The sequence below is a fragment of the Ambystoma mexicanum genome, chromosome 1p (genome assembly GCF_040938575.1).
Source record: "Ambystoma mexicanum isolate Mex_15411 chromosome 1p, UKY_AmexF1_1, whole genome shotgun sequence".
Taxonomy (NCBI): Eukaryota; Metazoa; Chordata; class Amphibia; order Caudata; family Ambystomatidae; genus Ambystoma; species Ambystoma mexicanum.
This window is the reverse complement of record NC_090921.1, coordinates 951899642-951915089: the sequence shown is the minus strand read 5'-3', so window position 1 is coordinate 951915089 and position 15448 is coordinate 951899642. Positions and strand designations below refer to the sequence as shown.

The 15448-nt window shown below is 44.9% G+C and overlaps 1 protein-coding gene across 3 annotated transcripts in view; it reads left to right on the top strand.

The window, feature by feature from the left end:
- Positions 1-15448, top strand: part of CDH16 (cadherin 16) — a 1158846-nt gene that overhangs the window by 114687 nt on the left and 1028711 nt on the right. The gene's annotated exons all lie outside the window — the stretch shown is intronic.

The following is a 15448-nucleotide window of genomic DNA, read 5'->3' as shown; positions in this document are numbered from 1 at the left end:
TCAGGATCGAATTCCCTTCATCGGGAGCAGGAAATTCATCAATTGCATATACCACACATGACCTCATTAATTCTATCAAGATTTGAGGAATCTGTGACGTAGAAGGTGACACCATTTAATTATTTAACTATTTACTACTTATGATACATTACTGATGATAGAAACATATCACTGATAAATCACTTTGCTTTTGTGTTATAGATTAGAAATGAAGCTAACAATACATGAAGTTTATGCAATGGATGAATTTCCCCGCTCATGATGAAGGGATTGTGATCCCGAAATGCCTCGAGCTCAATTTAATTTATTTTTAAATGTTGTCATCTTGTCATTTAAATGTTCTCCTGTGTGCCGGATCGGGTGTTATCGGCCCTGCAACCCTCTATAAAGGCCCTCAATCCCCTCAGGTCTTTAACTCGGGCCCAGAGCCAATAACATCCGATCCTGCCTGCCGGATCAGGTGTTAACACCACATCAAAACAGGCTGCAATGTCATTAGAGTTCATATTTGTGCATTTATCAATTGCTTCATCACAGTATACCATTCACCCACCAGTTGTGTTTTAACCTTCCACAGACTTTTCATTTATATGGTATTATAGTGTAATAGCCAACATGTGTTTCACAAATTTCGATTCATTAAGGCCAACTTATAATTTCCTTGAACTGTAAAACATAAGATGTAATCAAACTAATGATTGCGCGTTCTCAATGTCACTGGGCCTAGCAAGATCGTTATTCTGTTCTCCCCTGTTCCCCTCCCTTGCCTTGTTGCGCTCTGAAACACTTGTCAATATCAATATCAATGATAAAGAGTAAAACTGAACTAATCTTGGGAGGAAATATGGGTAATTACATTAATGAATTTATCCATTCATTCACTCTTAAAAAGTCCCTTTGTAGATGAATAAAATAATTAGTTAATATACTCGAAAATCAATTGAGTACTTTATTCAATAAATGCTGTTATATACAATAAATGAATGATTTAACATACTGCTGATGAGGAACTGTATACGTGTTTTGTTCGTATTTTCATGTAGACCCAAACAGAGTTATTATCATTCATTTATCAATGAAACAATTTGTTAAATGTATCATTTACAATCAAGAATTTATAATGCATATAAAGGGCATGCCACTTTTACAAAAATGGTAAATTAGTGTCACTCAGCGGAATCGGATTAGCAGTGATCTGACAAACCCTTAAATAGCTGCGAAAATTAAAATGGGGTAGAAAGTAACACATATATTTAAAAGTGTGTCTCTAACGACTGAGACAGAAATAACGTGTACCTCTCACATCAGTGTCCAACGTCTGTGTGGTTCTGCTGAATTCATAGAGGACCTCAGTTTAGAGATGCCGGTTTTAAGGAATGTTATTTCCAATGAAGACAAAAGATAAAGCAGGAGCGGCCACAGCAGCAGGGCATAACAGGGTGACTGTGGTGAAGGCCTGCAGCAGATAGAGGACAATCCTTTTACAGACCCTGCAAGAAGCAGGGAGACGCTGATAGCCCAGAATGTGACATGCAGATGGCTGCAGCAATATGCCCACACATATAAGGAGTGGGGAATTCATGAATTTGTTGGAGTGCTGGTAAGGGATACACAACACAACCACTGGTATTATGGATTTAAGTAGACTGTGAGAGAGACCGGAGGCCAATAGGGACTTGGAATCCTCTGGAAGGGATCAGGCTCCAGAACTATTTGGAGGATAGAGACTAGCCAGAGTGACAAAGTGTTAGGGAACATTTCTAAAAAGGCCACTTTCCCTCTATATTTGTGGACACCCCACACCAACATCTTGCTTCTGTTTTAGTATCCTGACCTGACGTTTGCCAGTGGATCACAGGCTTCAGCTGCACTCCCCTGGTGTTCGCTCATCATTACAGGGAAACTGAAATGTCCTTCAGGCTGTCAGTACTGAGAAACTTTGTTTCTCTTAGTCTTTTGACGTGGTTGCCACTTTCGGTAAAATTGTAACATTGCTCAAAGTAGATTACAGTATCGTGCAATGGGGCCCTTGGCTTTTCTGTCATAGCCATCCACTAAGGATTTTTTGGTGACTGGACGATGTGCCTAGGAGTGGACTAGCGGCAGTAGAAGCTTTTTTGTGTATTATTATAACTTTTTACTGAGCCATACAGCACTTACATTTGGCTCATGACTGTGGCTTGTGTCCGTTATGGCTGTGCCACAAGTTCTTTTGTCTACTGCTTTGGCCATTTTGTTTGTTGGCCTTCCCCCTGGTGTTCATGACCCGGGACTCCATCATGTGGGCATTCAGTTGCCTGGGAAAGCCGCTTTTTCACGGGCTACTGCAGGATGTGTGTGGTTACCTAGGAAGTGGGTTGGGACATCCCAGTCCCAATCTACAGTACTGGTGCCAGGATGTCTGGTGTGCATGAGAGCCACAGTGGTCCGTGATTGGACCACTGCTGGCATGCATGAGTGGGGCATAGCTCCTCATTGGCCAGATGGGTGCCAGTACCCACCAGACTTGTGGCTATGAGGAGGGGTCCAGAATGCTGACCTGCTAATCACCAACAGGTCCGAATCAATCTGTAGACAGAGCCAAGTATCCAGAAGAGCTGAGCAAAACCACAGATGATCTTGCACCACGCTGAAGAAGGTTGGCACCCTGAGCCAGCTGTTGTCCCGGTAGAGCCCTGCTTTGCGCTCAGTCTCTGAAGACATGTGAAGGTGCTTCAAACCTTTGGAGTGGTGCGACCAATCACTTGGCACCCATGCAAGAGCATTGTCACATCACATTTTTCCTTGAAACTTTGGGGAATCCTAGTGTACACTGCAGAGCACCTGTTCACTGAATCCCAGCTTCTTTGGGCTGTGAGAGAGAAGGTTGCATCAGATCACTGATGGTCACTGAAGGCGGTTTTCCTGTGTGCCTTCCTGACACCAGGTGCAGTGGTGTTTTCTTTGTACTTTAACTAAGACGAAAGATACAGCTCCTGTTGCAAACTGGACCCACACTAATCAGTCTCAATGCCTGCTGGTTGCCCTGCAAAAGAGTTTGTTCGGAAGTGTTTCTGGGCCATCCAGTGGACTGTCCAACTCAAAACTTTGCACCCAAACAGGAGCGTCATCACATCGAGTTTTACCTCTTTGGGGAGTCCTAGCTTGCAAAGCACATTTTCACCTAATTTTGACATCCCAACTGCTTTGGGCCATGAGAGGGCTGCATAACATTGCAAGATTTGGGTGCCCTTATATCACTGTGCATTCTTCCTGTACCCTGAGACCAGCTGTATCAGTGTTTTCTTTGTTCTTCAACTGAGACGAGAGATAGAGCTCCTGTTGCAAACCACATCTGCACCTGCAGCACCTGTGCACTTTGAAGCCAAACCAAGGGTGGGCAATTGAACCTCAGATCTGCCAAGTTTGGACCAAAACTGAGATAATGGCGGTGAGAACTGAAAACACTTAACGGTGGACCCTTGTTCGTCCATTGTATTTTATGCACAGAGAATCCCTTGTGGTCCTCTCTTTGGCTTGTGTTAGGTCTGCTTCCTAAAGCCCTCCGAAAGCTGGGAATAGCTTTGTTCATCACAGCAGATCCTCCTTGACTCTTGGAACCTGTTTCCATCCTTCAGAATACCACCCTTAACCTCGCCAGCTCCTTAAAGAAGTACTCTTGTATCTTTATGCACGACTGAGTGTTTTTACGCACACATCGAATATTGAGCACAAGGCTCCATTCATCATAGGGTTGGACTTATAAAGTTAGGGTTTTCCATTTCTGAAGACTGTCTATGCTATAAAGATTGCCTGCTCTTTTCACTTACAGGTATTAATGGAGTTTCCAACTTTATCGTTTTGACTCCAGTGACTGTATATATTTTACATTGCTTTTCATTATTCATTTGTATTTATTCTTGGGCCTAAAAAATAGTACATTTTCATAGTTCTGTCACTGTGGGTCTGATTCACAGAAGCATTTTAAAATGGCACAAATCCCATTGGAAAACTCTCTGTGAATCATGCCCTGTGTGTGCTCATCAAAGACCTCTGATCACACCCACTACTCCTGAGACTTAGCCTTAACTGCTCTACAAGCTACCGTGAATTGGTCTGGCTATCTTTTGAGAAGTGTTCCCTAGTTCGCTAACCAGGGTGGCCTCCTAAACCTCTTTTCACCAGTGCAAAGTTTAGAAATCCATTCTAACAAATTGGTGTACAGTGGTGGAATAAGAACCGAGGTACTTCGGTGTTGCACACTGATGTAGTGCCTGCATTACAGTTACAGAGTAACACAGTGATGTTCGTTAGCTGGTAATTGTAAACCACCTGCTCAATTTATAAAATGGAATCAGTCACAGCTATTACTTTAGGTGTGCCTAAGTCTGAAACGTTAAGAAGGCTGTGTGCTGAGATAGGTATCACTACCTCTGGCACAATAACTGAACTGATCCAAAAGATTGTAGATTGTCATGAAAGCAGAATTACACTTCTCCCTCCTATGATAGTGCAGAAGCAGCTGGGACTGCTCCCAGTAACAGTCATGATATGGCTGTTGCTACCATCATACAGAGAGAGAGGATGAGGAGGATGATGTTCAGTCGAATGTGTCACCTACATCCTCGGAGGCTGAGGCTGTGCCGGAACTCAAGAGACAAAAGATTAGGCTTAGAGAATAAGGACTGGAGTTCAACATAGCAAAGCTGGAGATGGAGAATGTGGAGTAACAGAAAGATAGGGAACATCATCTGGAGCTTGTCAACTTTCAAGCTGCCAACAGCTCCTCCAGAGGGTCTGGGAAGGGTTTTGGCCCCTCCTCACATCCTAGATTTCCTAAACATCTGCACAGTGAGTATGATGAAATAAATGACATCATGAACTGGCTGACTGCGTTTGGGTATGCATGTGAAGGACAAGAAGTAGTAGATGCTGGGCAGATTGCATGGTTATTCCATAGAATGCCCCACTCTGGCTGCAGTGCTGTTGTGGAAATGTCAAAGACTGAGAGAAAAGATTTTGCACAATCGAAGCAAACCCAGATCTTAAAGTTTGGGAAGACTCCCAATACTTGAAAATATTCAGGGAGTAAAAGAAAAGAGAAGGTAGTACTTGAGTCACATATGTTAATTAATCTTTAAAAAACATGACTGGTTGGGTGGAAGGTGTGACGAATCAACTTCCACGGCACCAGTGGTCCAGGGATGAATATTGGTTTCTAAACGATCAATCAGCCCCACAGCTCTAGTACACCAGAAGGGATCCGAACGGATTGGAAACACAAGTGTATTATAAACCTTCTTGTCCAATTTTATTAACATGGACCGAATGTCAGGTTTATCTCTGCAAGGTTGTGGGTGGATGGTTGGTTAGTTGCAACACTGCGAAAATGCAATTATTAACCAATGATAAAAGGGACTGTCCAGTCAAGGTTGTATAAAAATATGTACTTCATTATTATCACAACAGACAGTTCTAGCACACGACAAAATACGACCCACCCTGTAGCGGAATACAGAGGACAGTTTCAAGAAGGAAAGGGATGCACTCTGAATACTGACAGGAGGGTAGTTGGTAAAATAATTAATCACAATGTTCAAGGATACTTGGTCTCATCTCAAAAGGAACAATGGGTCATAAAATGTCACTAGGCGCCTTCGGAGAAGGACCAGTTCTTAGTGCTTGACAGGGTTGAGTCGGTTTCAGTGTGCTTTGCAGCTTCTGCAACAGAGTTCAAGACGGGAGACAGCTGCGGGTATCAGGCGGCAGGCAGTTTGGCAAGCGAGGCAGACAGGCAGCTGCAGGCTGGCCTGCATGGTTGCTTCGGGTCAGGAATCATTGTCTCTGCGCTGATTGGCGGGTCTGAAGCACTGCTCGAGGCGTCTTGGATGGCTTTGAGTGACTGCGGCATGACAACAGTCAAGGGTGCAGTCGGATGCAGCTCGAGGGGCTCGACTGTCTCGAAAATTTCTTTTCAAGTGGACGCTGGTTTTTGCTTGTCAGTGCACTCCTCCTAGCTTCTTTGCTGGGCCCGTGTCGTCCTTTAACTTTCAGGCAGATGGCCCAAAGCTGAGGAGATTGTTGAAGGCAGTGGCCTTGTCCTTCTTTCAGTTCAGAGACTCTCTGGTGCTTCCCACCTATGAAGCTTGCTTGCAGGGCCTAACAGGGCATGCTGTGTGCTGGCTGGGTATAGGTTCTGTAGCTGCAAGAGGGTCCTCTGGATTCAATATCTCCCTCTGTTCCCTGGGAGATGTTTAGGGGATGGATCTTCCCTGTTGGAAATCCTGGCCTTCCTTCACTTGTGGAAGCTGTAAGGCAGACTGTATCTTCAGCCAGGGTCCAAATTCGTAATTCTTTTTACTCCTTGTGAAGTCTTTTGATGATCTGGCAAAAGAGGGGTTCAACCCTCTTTTAAAGCCAAATGGGTCCCAGTGATTTGTGTAGTCTAAGCCTACCTTAATTAACCAATCCTGGGTCCCCACCAACAATTGTCTGTTATGCGTGAGGTCATAACCTGAGTGCTTTGCAAAAGGAAAGGTAAAGGGGTGAAAACATGTACTACTAAGTCCCACCCATGTTCTTGTCTGTTGTGGATCAAAGGTTCTCTCTGTGGTTCCTGATTAAAGGCAGGTCCCCCTTGAAGTTGTTTCGAGAACAGACTTTCTGTCTCCATCAAATCACATACTCCTTCCTACCCTCTGAATGGGGGTTGCCTACTGTAAACATATGTACCAGACATGACACTTTACTGCCCTTGATACTGAGGGGTGGGAGATAATTTCAGGGAGACACAGATGCATATTGGGGTTTCCTGTCCTTTGTCAGTTTTGCGACCAGGCCTCTCGCAGGCCTGTCTCAATTAACTCTCATCAGTATGTGCTGCCACCAGCAGTACTGATAACAGGCAGGCGGATCCATGGAGCCATGGCCAGAGTAAAGTGTTGGCCTTCTCTTTTGAGATGCTTCCCAGACTGTCACATAACAACTAAATGGGACGTGGGGCTGAGGGTGGTGCCTGTAGGAAGTGTCCACCCAGAGTACACAGATCTATGTATTTGTTGCGCAGTGAGCATAGGAAAATGTGTGCAGTTTAGCCCCACCCATTTTCCGAGGTTGATCTCCCATCATTCAATTTCCTTAATAAAATATCAAAAAAGCCCATGCGAGTGCACACCCACCATGTTGATGGTCGAATTCCTCACAGAAGGTTATAAGGTCACCACTTTTGAGGGCAGGATTCATTTGGTTATGCTGACACATATTTTGGCCTCATGTTCCCCTGAGCTTAAGCAGCATTTGGTTGACTCTAAAGAGAAAGAAGTTGGCCACTGCAGCAGATTTATGGGTATCCCACAGAGTGACCCATAAGGACAAGCCTGTGCCTGGGAAGCAGAAAGGAAAGAAGCAAAAAGAGAAAGAGGGTGGGACAACTCAGGGCCATAAAATTTTTAAAAGAGTAAGTCACACAGGCTAGTGGGACTAATCATCCAAAGCCGAGCTTAGCTTATCCTAAGCCTCCCTTTGTCCCAATACCCAGTGGATCTTGTGTGGCTTGTGGAGCCAATGACCATGTGAAGGGGGGCCCCAGATGTATGGTCAAAACCTTGGGGTCCTCTCTGTGAATCTCACCTTTTCTCATGATAAGGTTGAAACACTCACAGGGGCATCCTTCTCTTCTGACTCCTTACCCTGTGGGATAGGATCAGATGTAGTCTTAGTTTCCCTGGGACACTAGGAACCTAGAGTAGCTGAGGCAAATGCCTCCATCCCCGATAACACAAAGCATTACTTTAATGATAGTGTTATGTTAAATGGTGTAGAAACCTCTGCCATGATGGACACTGGGGTCAGAAGCACTGCAGTGGAGTCCACTTTGGTAAACCCAGAGGAGCTAGTCGGAGCCCCACTTGTGCTCATTAAGTTGTTTGATAGCCTCCCTCTCCAATTCACAGTTATGCCTGTAACTCTAGATGTGAATGGTGGAGTAGATAGGATACCAGTGAGTGTTCATAGGCAAGGAATGATCTCAGAGACTTAGGTATTCTGGTTGATAGAGCAGAACAACAAGCAGAACAACACTGCGCTAGGTCTCAGACCAAGGCTTCCCTAGTCAAGTCCAAGGCTGAGCTAAAGCCAAAGAGGAAACCCAAGGCTAACGGAGTAAAGAATTCAAAAGTGCGAAAGAGAATACTCCCCCAACTCACCTACCACTGAGGTGGAGGCAGTTAGCCAAGTCCCTGAATCTGATGAGGAAGAGGGGCTGCCTGAAATGCTCAAACCTCATGACCATCCTGAACTGCAAAGCTTGGTTGCTGAAGGTGTAGTGTTTAGTAAGGGCCAACATGGGGGACCAGATAGATAGCCACTGCAGGAGTGGTGCCACACAAGTGATGCAACAATTCAGGTTCCACTGGTACCACTCCTTATAATGGGTTTACCATTTGAGAGGGAAGGGATTCACATTGTTGGTCCCCTTGACCCACCAACATCCTCTGGCTACAGGTTTGTTCTGGTGTTGACCATGCCACCAGATATCCTGCAGCCGGTATACCGTTCTTTTGCCGTGGGATTTTTCATTGCGGGACTTTTCATCGCCGTTTTCTTTATCGAAAAAAATCATCTTTTTTTTTGGGGGGGGGTTTAAAAATGAAATAAATATTTGTGGGTGAAAGGGAATAATTAAAAAAAGGGTGGTTTGGGGGGGTATCCCCCCCAAAAAACCAGTGTTTTTTTCGATACAAAAACAGCGATGAAAAGTCCTGCGACGAAAAATCCCGCGACAAAATAACTTAGAACCGCTGCAGCCATCCCACTTAAGCATTAATTGGCATTTTCAGGGTTGGCTTCCCTAAAGAGGTTGTGTCTGACAGAGGCAGCAACTTTATGTTCAAGTACATGCAAACCATGTGGAAGGAGTGTGGGGTCTCCTATACGTTTTCTTCAGCTTATCATCCACAGACAAATGGATTAGTTGAGAGATTTAACAGAACTCTCAAAAGCATGATTGGAGCTCTTGAGGAGCCTCAGAGGAGAAAGTGGGATCTCCTTCTGCCATGCTTACTCTTCGCCTACAGAGAGGTCCCTCAAAAAGGGGTTGGTTATAGTCCCTTTGAGCCTCTCTTTTGTCACCCTGTCAGTGAACCACTGGCTATAGTCAAGGAAGGATGTGACCTCCCCATACCTCCTGTCACTCCTAATGTAGTGGACTATGTGCTAAGTTTGAGAAAGAGGATGTCCTTACTGATGGCTCAGGCTAGTCGCAAGTTGTAGGCTGGTCAGGCATTGGTCAAACATTAGTACAACCAGAAAGCATCACTTGCACATTTCCCCCAGGCCAGGAAGTCTTTATTATGAATCCCATCAGGCCTAGGGCCCTACAGGATACATGGTCAGGCCCTTACAAAGTTGTGGAGCAACTTGTTAAGGGGAACTGTTTAGTGGACTTTGGGAGGCCTGGTCAAGCCCCTAAAGTGTTCCATGTAAATAGGCTGAAGGCATTCATTACTAGGATTGAAATGGCCACTCTGTTTTTTGCATCAGACAGAGAGGAAGAAGAATCTGAACCCCTCCCTGATCTGCTCCAAGCCATTCCTTCAGATGGCTCCATTGAGGGTATCAAATTGGCTTCTCAGCTGTCTCCTCAGCAGCAAGGTGAGGTGAGAACCTTGCCAAGGCAATTCTCCCCCTTGGTATCACTAACTCCAGATTTGCCCCCTTGGTGCAAACAAGAAATTATCACGAGATAGTGTGCCTTCCAAAGGTAGGAGCTATAGTATATCAGATAAAGTAAGGTCCCACATCAAATCTGAGGTGAACACGATGTTGGATCTAGGGGTGGTTGACCCTCCAGTAGTCCATGGGCCAGTCCTTTGGTTCTGGTGCCAAAGGCCGGTACCTCTGAGTTGAGGTTCTGTGTGGATTACAAGGCCCTGAATGCTGTCACCAAGACACATGCCCACCCCCTACCAAGAACAGACACATTGGTAGACCAGCTGGGTGCTTTTAGGAATCTCAGCACTTGTGATGTCACTGCAGGGTATTGGCAAATTTCCCTGACAGAAGATTCCAAGGAGAAGACTTCTCTTACCAGTTCAGGGTAATACCATTTGGATAAAAAAATGCACCTGCCACTTTCCAAAGGTTGGTCAACCATGTTCCAAATGTGTTGGTTGAATTATGTATAGTATATCTGGATGATATAGCAGTCTTCAACCCCACTTGAGACACCTAGTAATAGTGTTGCAGGCTCTTCAGAAGGCCCACCTGACTATAAAGGCCAGAAAGTGTCAAAATGGTTAGAGCTCAGTGGTATACCTTGGGCAGGAGTTTGGTGGAGGTAGAATTCAGCCTCTTCCCAGTAAGGTACACACAGTACAAGCCTGGACTAAAGCCACAACACAAACCCAGGTGAGAGTACTCCTGTGCCTCACTGGGTATTACAGGAACTTCATGGCAGACTATGGTGCCATAGCTGCCCCACTGACTGTTAAGGAACATTTCTCAAAAGGCAACTTTCCCTCTATATTTGTGGACCCCCCAAACCTTTTGCTTCTGTTTTAGCAGCCTGTCCTAAATTTTGCCAGTGGAGCACAGCCTTCAGCTGCACTCCCCTGGGCTTTCGCTCATCATTATTGGGAAAATGACATGTCCCTCAGGCTGTCAGTACTGAGGCATTTTGTTTCTCTTAGTCTTTTGACTTTGTTGCCAATTTTGGTAACATGTTAATATTGCTCAAAGTACATTACATCACCGTGCAATGGGGTCCTTGTGTTTTATAGCTCTAGCCATCCACTAAGGATTTTTTTGGTGACTGGACAATGTGCCTAGACTTGTGCAAGCAGAAGCTTTTTCATGTATTATTATAACTTTTTAGCGAGCCATACCGCGCTTACATTTGGCTCATGACTGTGGCTAGTGTCCGTCATGGCCATGCCACAAGGTCTTTTGTCTACTTCTTTGGCAATTTTGTCTGTTGGCCTTACCCCAGGGCTTTGTGACCCGGGACATCATTATTTGGGCATGCAGTTGCCCGAAAAATCCACTTCTTTCGCGGGCTACTGCAGGTCACATGCGTGGGTACCCAGGAATTGGGCTGGGACAGTCTGGTCCCAATCCACACTACTGGTGCCACGATGCCTGGTGTGCATAAGAGCATGAGAGCCACAGTGGTCCCTGATTGTACCACTACTGCCGTGCATGAGTGGGGCAGAGATCCTCATTGGCCGGCTGGGTGTGAGCACTCAACGGACTTGTGGATATGAGGAGGGGTCCTGAATGCAGACCGGCAGATCAGCAACAGGTCTGAATCTACCTGTAGACAGAGCCTAGTATCTAGAAGAGCCGAGCAGATCCAAGAACTATCCGGAACCACATTGAAGAAGGTTGGCACCCTGAGCCCGCTGTTGTCCCCAGTAGAGCCCTGCTTTACGCTCGATCTCCGAAGACCTGTCAAGGTGCTTCAAAACTTGGAGTGGTGGGACCAATCCCTCTCAACACCTCCTGGTTGCCCTGCAAATGAGCTTGTTCGGAAGTGTTCCTGGGCCATCCAGTGGAATGTCCATCTCAAACCTTGACACCCATGCAGGAGCATTGTCGCATCGAGTTTTGCCTCGAAACCATGGGGAATCCTAGCAAGCACTGCAGAGCACCTTTTCACTGAATTTAATTGTCCCATTGTCCTTTGGGCTTCAAGCAAGAAGGTTGCATCAGATCACGAGAGTTGGGTGCCCCTGCGTCACTGACGGTCGTTGAAGGCGATTTTCCTGCCTTCCTTCCCGAGACCAGCTGCATTGGTGTTTCTTTTGCTCTTCAACCGAGACTAGAAATACAGCTCCTGTCATAAACTGGGCCGCATCTGCACCCGCAGTGCCTGTGCACTTTGCAGCCAAACCAAGGGTGGGAATTTGAACCTCTGATGACCCCCTCCAGACCTTCCAAGTTTGGACCAAACCTGAGATAAAGGCGGTGATTACTGAAACCACTTACTAGTGGGCACTTGTTCATCTATTGCATTTTATGCACAGAGGATCCCTTGTGGTCCTTTCCTTGAGTTGGGTAGCGTCTGCTTCCTAACGCCCTCTGAAAGTTGGGAATAGCTTTGTTCATTGCAACAGATCTTCCACTGATTCTTGGAACCCGTTTTCACCCTTCAGAATCTTGCCCCTAACTTTGCCAGCTCCTTAGAGAAGTACTCTTGTGCATTTACGGACGACTGAGTGCTTTTACGCATGCATCGAACATTGAGCACAAGGCTTCATTCATCGTATGGTTGGGCTTAAAAAGTTCGAGTTTTCCATTTCTGAAGGCTGTCTATGCTATGAAGAATACCTGCTCTTTTATTTACAGGTATTGGTGGAGTTTCCAACTTTATAGCATTGACTCCAGTGACTGTATGTATTTTATGTAGTGTGTTGCTTGTGTGGTATTTTTACATTGCTTTTCATTATTAATTTGTGTTTATTCTTGGGCATAATAAATAGAATATTTTCATACTTCTTTAGAATGATAATTCCTGGTGTTTCACTGTGTATGCTCATCAAAGAACTCTGATCAACCGCACTACTCCTAAGAAGACTTAGCCTTGACTGCTCTCCAGGCTGCCGTGAATTGGTCTGGTTATCCTCCCAGAAGTGTCCCCTGTTTTATTAGCAAGGGTGGCCTCATAAACTTCTGTTCATCAGAGCAGAGTTTAGAAATCCATCCTAACACAAAGACAAAATGGGTGATTAGCCCTCAAATTATTAGTTTATAGAAGGATGGAGAAGAAGGGTCCAAAGCTGCTTCAAATGTTACAAGGTGTAAATAAAGGGTTCTATGTTCATTTGTCGACATGCATTTTTTGATGGCTTTTTTGCCAAATTTCTTTTCTCGAAAAAACACATGGATTTTTTTGGGGGGGGGGGTTCCCCAGCCCCCCTATTTATCTAACACTATTCCCAACCCCAGAACCCCTTATATACCCTTCCTGACAGCCCCCTAATATTTTTCGATGTTTTTTTCAAGAGAAACAAATTAGCAAAAAGTCCATCAACAAAATGCATGTGGATGAATGGACATCGTACCAAATAAAGGTTTAGATATGTAGTTGATATGATGCATGTCATGTGGGATGCTCTGAGATGTCCCAGGCACTGCACATGTGAATGAGAGAGAATGACAACTGTTTGGACCGATACATTAAAGACACTGGGCCTCATTACAAGTATGCCATTAAGTGGTAATATTGGTGGTAAATCTATTACCGCCAACTTTACCACTATGTCAAATTAAGAGGTTGGGTCTGTAAGGAACATTCTGGAGGTAAATCCTCCAACTCACTGCCGAAAAATTTGCAAAATCGGGAGAATTACTGCAGTGGAAAATCCACCACGGTCATTCTGCCAAAAAAAGCCACATTGCATCCAATGGACAAAGAAAAAATGGGGCTTACCCCGCCGCCGCCACTTGTAATCTGGCGGTAATTCCACCAGACTAAGTGGCAGTAACAGTAATTCTGTTGGGCAGTATTCTGGGGGATTTACCACCGGGATACCACCCAACTCGTAATGGGGCCCACTATCATTCTGAGCATTGCAGTAGTGGCCAAGTACAGTGATATATCACAAATTTGGATGGAAAAAAGAAGAAATACCTCCAACGAATGGTATCTTTGCCAGAATCATCTGCCAGTGGTAATTCCTCCAAGCCAATTTCCAAAGGGAAGGGCGCTGTGTCTCCATGGCATTTTGTCATATGTGGCAGTACAGTCACAGATGACAAAGTGTCCAACTGGCCAGGCCATTTACACGTTTGAAACAAAAGATACATTCATTTGATTTGTAAGTATGTTGATGCTTTGGAAACCGCCTATGCCCATATTTTAGTTTTGCATGCTATGTTTAGACGGGCTCTTTCTGGGTTGAACCGCACTGTAAGTAAAAATTATTGCTTTTATCTGATAAATAAACCATTTGCTACATCATTGGTTTGACGCTAATAGCCAAGAAGACAAGTACAGTAGTGGGTGAACTGGCGAGTGCTTACATGGTAAACTGTGAGAGGCCACTGTTTAAACTAAGAGTAATAATGATGGAGCTCTTTCTGCAGAGCGCATTCTGCCACAGCAGTGACCTGGCACTACTTTGGAAAAATACTGTAACTGCTCTTACCGTCACCCAAACCATGGTACTTATGTACTGACCCCAGGAGGTCGAGAGGTTAAGTGGACCCACCCAGAATGAAAGCTGTGGCTGCACGTTGAACGCGTACAGCGCATCAGCACTCGCTTAGGGCATAGAACTATTTTAATGGGCTGAAAGGGCAGCTACAATGGCAAGAAAGCTCAGCCAGCTAAGGCCAAGCTGCTGACAGCATAAAGGATGGTGATGCCTTCCATGGGATTACAGCATTCCTAGAAAATAGCTCTCCGGCAGCCTCTTTGGACTAATGTCGATCTGGTCAGATTTCTGTATCTTGGGCAGTCACCACGGGCTCTGCCCTGCCTCTGCTTTTGTTTAATGTATATGCTCAGTCATTGGCAAAATAGTTACATTCTTTTGGAATTTTTTTTTTACTTTTTCAGATGATACACAGATCTTGCTATATCTCGAAGGTGGCCTTTCTTCACCACTTTGGACTTGTTCTTCGTGCTTGTCTGCGGTGTATAACTGGATGAACCTAAATAGGCTGGAGCTCAATCTGAGTAAAACCCAAATGACCCATCACGGAAAACAGAAATGTCTTAGTTTATGGCTCACTATTTCTCATCCAGTTCCTTGTTTGGTGTCACAGTCCCACAACCTCGGGCTTCTAACCCGATGAGGTTTGAGACTGAAAAAACTATAATTTTCAAAGACAATAGGTCTGGCTTTGCAAATTGGCTTTCCCACCAAATATTTATATTAATTTTCAAAACATTACTGACCAACCATGAATTGAACGACTCCCATCTGCTCAAGGTGTTTGTGAATAAATCAGCCAGTAAGATATGCCAGTATTGAGACTTTGATGTGAATATAACATATTAAATACAATGGGCCTGATTCACAGAAGGGTTTTATAATGGTGCAATCCCATAGGAAAACGGGCTGTGAATCAGGTCCCATGTTTGTAACAGGATCCCATCTATTTGAAGTTCCTATATTTCATCCTTGACAGTCTCAAATAACATTGAGATGGGGCATAGGAACCAGAGCAGATAGGGGGTGGACATATTCCCCCCCATTTCTCAGAGTGGGCAGTCAGATGATGTCCTATCTCCCCCACTTTCCTGAGCAGAAGATGCAGGGGGTGAAAAGGCTCACACGGTTTTCCTTAAATCAATTATGCCCCAAAGATAAAGGTACACTGCAAAGGTTAAAGTTAATTCCTGCAGCCAATGAAATGATAATGCCATCCACCTGCTGTCCATCAATTTGCAAATATCCAATCATCTGTGAGAAGGATGCTGGACGTGTCTTTGGAGTTGGCAAATTGACCAGCCCACAATGAC